The sequence below is a fragment of the Primulina tabacum genome, chromosome 1 (genome assembly GCF_025594145.1).
Source record: "Primulina tabacum isolate GXHZ01 chromosome 1, ASM2559414v2, whole genome shotgun sequence".
Lineage (NCBI taxonomy): Eukaryota > Viridiplantae > Streptophyta > Magnoliopsida > Lamiales > Gesneriaceae > Primulina > Primulina tabacum.
In genome coordinates, this window is record NC_134550.1 from 2,364,387 (window position 1) to 2,371,729 (window position 7,343).

Sequence of the window (7,343 nt, forward strand, 5' to 3'; positions counted from 1 at the left end):
ACTGTGTTAGTCTGGAGGTTTATATAGTGCACATCGAAGACTACCGTGGTGGGTTCTGTCGTAAAAATAAAAAATAGAATTAAACACTGTTATTTTGTGTGAAATTCTTTTAAAATTATAAAAACTTTATAGGAAAAAATAAAGTACGCCGCCTAATCACAACAATTTGTCAGAGAGAGTTTATGATGGTGCATAGAGCTAAGTGCTTTCACTTTTAATCTAATTACTTTTTATCCTTTACAATTAATTATGCAAGCCACAAACCCTAAAAAAGTCATTCTTTTTCGCGTTAATTCTGCAAATCAACTGCATTATTGGCAACCAGAACCATAAACTATCGTCAAATGGGCATCGTTTTAACTCGGTAAGCACGTTTGTTTTCTTGTAATTTGGAACCATTTCAGTTTTAATTAGGCATTTCTTGACCTAGGTATTGTGAATGATTCTTGCCAAACTTTGCCTAATTTGCGTTTCTTGAGGAATTATAAACACATGGGTTGGAATACAATTTTTTTATATATAAAAAAAAAACCCAATTTCGGATGGACTGAAAAGAATATTCTAAAACAAGATGGTCGGGAACGTTATCAACCATAAAATGTTTTTTTTTTACTCCCTCATCTACTCATTCTTGTGCTCATGAAATTTTATCTTATGCCAGACGACACTAGTTATTTCACACCTCGAGGTCAGGTGATCTGTGCACCGTAACTGCACAATGAGCTCGTATAGAAATTAATATGTAACAATCATCATTTGGGGTTTATCCGAGGAGTTTATAGTAATTAATCCTTTTAAAAATTTATTCTTTTTAAATAGATATTAGATGGAGTACACACATAATAATATATACGCATGCACACTTACGTAGAGCGTTTATAGACATATAGGTGGTTTGGATAGGAGGAATTGTGGTTGAGCACTTTACATTTAATTTAAAACATTATATCTACAATATGGTGAGCTTACTTTGGTTCGAGTCTCAGTTTTTAAGTATACTTTACATTGGATTCCAATTAAACCTCAGCTTTATAGAATTTGGAAAAGAGTTTTAATTTTTTTATCACCTACCAAATTAATGGATAGTGATTTGCCATTTCTCTATCTACATTTGGAAATTTATCTTATTTAATGGTTTGACACGGTTGAGTTCATGCAAATATAAAAATAATACCATAATGTTAAATCCAAATCTGAGATTGATTTAGACATATGAAGTCCATAAATACATATAGACTCATAGAGCAATTTCACTATTGGATGTCGTTTGAGGGTATTTCACCCTTATGTTAGCATCTCATCAAATGTCGCATGCATATATGACACGAATTATTGAATTTACAATTTATTTCTAATGAAATTGATAAATTAGTTTTTAACTTTTATTTAATTTGTTTGAATATATTTTTTGTTTCAAAAATTTTTAAATTACATTATTTTTGTGGGTTTTATTTTTAATTTTTTTGAAAGAAAAGGTTAACAGAAGTTTGAGATTAATCTCTAACTCACCATACATAAATTTTTACATATTCTAGGTCTCCGAAATAAATTAAAATTCCTTTAATAACCCTAGGTGGTTGACAATATCCTTTGAAGGGAAAATAAATCTGTGCTTGGATAATATATCTGTATCATAGTGGCCACGTTATTCAACAAATATTTGCTTGCAGCGTATTAGTGGCCTAAACTTTTAAACAACCTGGTAGAAATTTTTTTAAAAAATAAAAAATAAAAAACAAGATATAATTAAGTCCAATAGACTTAAATAAATGAGTAGTTATCCTGTGAGACGGTTTCACGAATCTTTATCTGTGAGACGGGTCAACCCTACCGATATTCACAAGAAAAAGTAATATTCTTAGAATAAAAAGTAATATTTTTCATGGATGACCCAAATAAGAGATCCGCCTCACAAAATATGACTCATGAGACCGTCTCACACAAGTTTTTGTATAAATAAATTTACAAAATGATTATATAATAGCAAACGACATGTCCGATGACTTATAGACTAATCTACATCAATGTTCCAGTCTTCGAATTTGAGACGAGATCTCGTAATCGAAACTCGAGTCTCATTTGCAAATTGTAATGCCCCCAAAATCACTTTATTAAAATCAAAATACAGGCCATACTCGATTCCTAATTATTTTATCTAGTAACTCTCATTTAATGAAAATATTTTTCATAAATTCTTCTTCAATTTTCATCATCAAATATAATAGGATAAGTTGATAAATCGATCACATCTGAATAATTAAAACAATTAAACAAAAGAATTATGTAAAAATTTCAAATGATACAATTCAATATATATTGTCGTAAGTAGAATGGTTTGTATAGTTTATTTACTCATATTTAATATATTTATTAAAAAATTATATAACTTAACATATTTGCTAAACGGGTTGGGTTATACAAATTTGCTTGCTGACCAAACCCGTTTGGGTAAAAAAAAAAAAAAAACAATATTAATTACCTCGGCTTATGTATATTTAATTTACCAATAAAATAGTATGGGTTCGGATCATGTATAGGTCCTACCCGACCCGACACGATCCATTGTTATCCCAATTCATAACTCCATTAATTAAATATAACTAGCGAGACGAATATTCAATATTTGCTGCTTTAAAGGTAGCTCCCTGCTCAATGCAGCACACACCAAACATGGCTGTAAATAATTTCTTCCAAGGGAACTTTGCGCTACAACGGCGGAAGAAGATCAACTCTTTGTAAGAAGAGGCCTAAAAATGGAAATTAACATTACCCTGAACACAAATCAGCTTACGGTTCCATTCCGGGGCGACCAATATCAAACTTCGCTACATAAAAAACGTATATGCCCCCCTTACCGACGCATTCTTAGGCTTCTCATGAAGCTCCAAAATTTTCAGTAGCTTCTAAATCCTCCAATTAATGGTTTTGGTTCTAATATCTAGAGACTAATTTAAACGTTTTAAGGGGATTGCATCTTCGTTATTGAAGGGGTGGATCTTGTTTCTTCAACACTGGTAGAACCGGGGCTCTCAGATGTATCCGAGCTGCTGTATTCGCCTTTTCTCTCTTTGTTCGACCAGAGTCTCCAGAAAATCTTTTTCGCTTTTTTATCAGCTACTTTTTCTGTGTGCGCCTTGTCATCAGTTTCACCACCTCCCTTGCCTTTTAAGCTCAAAGATTCGAGCCCCCCTTTTAAGGTCTTCAGTTCCTCAGATGTCTGGTTGCCATCCCAGTCGTCGGAAGTGTTGGTTGTTGTGGAACTCGAGCTGCCATATGATGTACCAGGGAGTAAAGCTCTAGAAGAGCCACCACCAGCACCAGATGCCTTGGCTTGTTCAAAGAAGAGTACCTGCATGACAACTCGTAAAGGTAGCCTGTCGTTTTGCACGGCATGAGCACAGGCATCGGCTGATAGCTTACTGCAATCCATTAAGGAGCAAATTCTCTTTTTTTCGCTCTTGGTCAACCCCGAGCGTTCCTGTGAAAGAAGATGATAATTAGTACTGGAAATCAAAGTTGGTAGCAGGCATTTATAAGATGGTTGAAAGCAATGAAGAGGATAAAACAGTGATAAAGGATAAAATAACAACCTCCGAAGCTAGCATTGACTGCTGAAAATCGGTTTCTATAATAAACCAATTATAATTTCCCATCAAGTAGGACAAATAATCAAATCAGACGCAAAAAAAGAAAAAAGATTAAAGAGGATAACAGAATAAACCTTGAGGTACATGTCAATAGCGCGATATATTCCATCATGGGACGATCTTGGAAAGCTAGACACCATTTCTGCTAGCTCGACGAATTTGGATAGAGGCAAAGACGAATCTTTAGCAGCTTCAGCCAGGTATCCATCAACCAACTTGGTCACTTTAATCTTGGAAGCATCCGAATTAAACCCTACACACATCTCCTGGAATTCGTGATCTTTGACAGAGTGATTCTGCGCACTATGTTCTTGCATCACAAACTGTTCAACCATCTCAAGTACTAAATCTATGCTGTACAATGTTGTTTCACCAGTTGTAGATTGCCACAGAATATCACTGACGGTTGCCTCGTCGAGTTTCTGTCCAATTCTTTGAACGAGCTCCCTTCTTACTGTCTCTCCGCATTCCAAAATAATAGATGCTTCTAATAACATGAGCAAAAAGCTACAGGGGACACAACTTTTTTCGGTGGGCAGCAACCATATAATGGTTTCAGTCAAATATTTGTACTTTTCGAGATCACCTCCTTGTGTGGTGGTGCCTTTGCTAAAACTTGGAAGTCTTCTTAAAGCATATGATTTTAACGATTCTCCAATAATGTCTGCAGTAATTCTTCCATTTGCTCTTATTGTAGTTATAACTCGCTTATACAAATCGATTTGAAGTTCACAGAGGTCTTCTACCCACCAATCATTCGGAATCAGTGGTTTTTTTCACACCATTCCACTGTGTGTCATTTCCATTCTCAGATAAAATCTTTTTACGGTTATAAGTGTATGACCAGTCGACTTTTGAAGGATCTATAGAAGCTTTGATTGCAATTGCATCTAAGCAGTGGCTAACGATCTTCAGTTCCTCGGACCAAGGAAGAAAAGATTGCGCTGTCTTAAGCACAATGATCGAGTCTTTCCAGCTACGGAAAATGGTAGAAGTAAGAAACACGTCGATCTTGTAAATGATATTTCCTTTCTCAATAGTTTCATACATTTCAAGATACTCAGCAGCACATCTTGCTGCGACCACATTATATGCATTGAGTGTCACTATCATGCCGTAACAGAACTTTGCACAGATTTCAAATGCAGCAGGTCCACCAGGAATATCATGGATGTAAATTTCATTGTCAAATTCATCACTTCTACTATAAATGAGCCTCTGAAGGCGTGAACTTTTCGAGAGAAGGGGAAACTAGAAATAGGCCACAGTGGAGTCAGTCACAAATAACTAAAGTTTTCAAGGGTGCGAAATTTTGTATTTTTAGGATACGTTGATGTATGGCATAAATGGACTTTTACCTTGTGGAGATAGAATTTAGTATCCCCGACGCTGATGACCAGGTCAGTTGCCAACTCTGTCGCTACATATCTGGAATACACCAGTTTTAACTGTCATCTTTATGATAAACTTTATAAACCCATTGTTACAAGTTGAAGTTTCACAACGCAAAACATGGTTACACGAGCTTTCTAGTGATAGCTCTGTAGCAATATCATATTCTAGACTCCTCAGAAATGTAATCTGATGGCTATAACATATACTTCATCCAAAATATTTGGCCGAAAGAAAAATAAGAACAAAGGATTTGACAGCAGAAATAGCTAACCTGACATTATCCCCATCAGACTTAAACTGGTCGGGCTTGGATCCAAGCTTCATAAACTTCATTTTGGCAGACAATTACTCTCTCAACAAGATCTCAACTCCTAACTAGGTTTCTTGTCGATAAGTCACAAAAATTGATGATTCACCAAACATATAAAGAGGATGAAACGGAAAATTACATAAGAGTATGGAAAAAGGCTTGGGGCACAAAACCTAAACGACACCACCTTTCTTCTGTCCAAGAGAAACAAAAATAGAATTGAAGGAAATCGATAGTGAAACTGACAAAGATAGTGATGGATGTATGTATAATACAGCTTAATGAGAGAATTTGATCTCTTAAACGGCACCGAAACAAAGAGAGGGGGCTAAATATATTTTGAAAACACAGAGACACTCCCCTAATGCTGTTATTATTTGTATGTATATCCCCCAAACTACAAACTTTATTTTAAGAATAGCATAAAATCTGAGGCTCCCTTTCCAGAAATCATACACAAGAATCCACGTTCCTCAACAAAATTTTCTTCGACCAATGAAGTTGGAGAAACCTGTCAAGTCCGACATAATCTTGGAATGAGTGAAAGAGCACCATCAAAATCACAGACTAGAAGCATCAATTAGTTTTGAAAGATACTGAAACCATAAGTACACATATGAACAAGCCACGCTAGAATCAAAATATATGTTCTCCGAAATGAGAGTGTAAAGAAACAAAGCATCGACGCCTATACCCCAGAAGATAAAAAGGTACAATAACAAAGAATAAACAAAACTAGTGGCAAACAGTAAAAGACCAAATAAAGATACAATTCTTGCTCACATATCCACCCTTTCTTTGGCCAAAACACAATTTCAGCATATTTACTCAAAAAAAAACATAAAAATCACAAGTTTACTATCAAATAGCATTTTCCAAACAAATCCCAGAATCAATCAACATTTCAACACACGAAAAAAAAGAAGCATTTGCCATCACAAAGAGCAGGAGGGAAAATAAGAAGAAAAAGAAACCAACTTTTGCTCGTTATTTAAAACTCACCAAAGATAGAAGAAGCTTAACTCCCGTGGGAATCAAACCAATCTTTCAAATCAACGGAAGCCCGAATCAAAGATCAATTACTCAACGGGGAGTACCAAGTACCAATATTTTGAAGAACAAAAACAAGAAAACAAACCCCACAACCACTAAATCAGAAAGGGATCAGCCACCAAAAAACAGAAAAAACCAAGCCACCAAAAAGATGAGTTGTCCCTAATCTTTGCCAGTCACTACCGCGACACTTGTTATCGCAAAAATCAAGCTCAGAATGTTCTCACACCCTCATCTATCTCTTCAGAATCAGCACCGCCGTCCCCACCACCACCATACCCCTTTCCACTCCATACTCTGCTTCTTCTCTATCTCTATACCGTATATGAGAACACAAATACTTTATATTTCCCAAGAAAATGTAAATAATATCATTGACCAAAAGGTGCTGTACACTACTAAAATTATAACAAAAATTGGCTGTACTTCGGTACACTACTAAAATTATAACAAAAATTGGCTGTACTTCGGTATAAATTTTTTTTTTTTTGGTATTCCAGCTGCAACTGTAAAAGTGAGTGCGTTCTTTTTCGCTTGTAGACAAAGGGGACCCCTCAAATCTCAATCTTTTTTACAATCAACAGAATTAAGAATGAAATAAAAACAAAGGTATACAGAGAGGCACGCCAAGCTGACACTATTTGCTCCCTTTTATCATGCTTTTCTTGAAAAGAACATGTTTTTAATATAGAGCTCGAGATTCTTTATCAGAAGAGTAGAACTTAAGATTTACAAGATTTTTTACTTAAAATAGAAATGCAAATTTATTCTACTTCATCAAAAAATATAATATAAAAAAACATTTTCAAAAGTATAAATCATAAAGATACAAAAACAATTACTCTTACGAACAATTGGCAGGAAAAATGGACCAATCCAACTTCCTCAACTACTTTGCTATTAATTGCATCCAACTCTATCTGTATTTTACGCTAAAT

General features: G+C 34.9%; 1 pseudogene; it reads right to left on the bottom strand.

The window, feature by feature from the left end:
* Positions 1-2,562: 2,562 nt before the first annotated feature.
* On the bottom strand, positions 2,563-7,125 carry LOC142505101 (phototropic-responsive NPH3 family protein NPY5-like; annotated as a pseudogene).
* Positions 7,126-7,343: the final 218 nt, after the last annotated feature.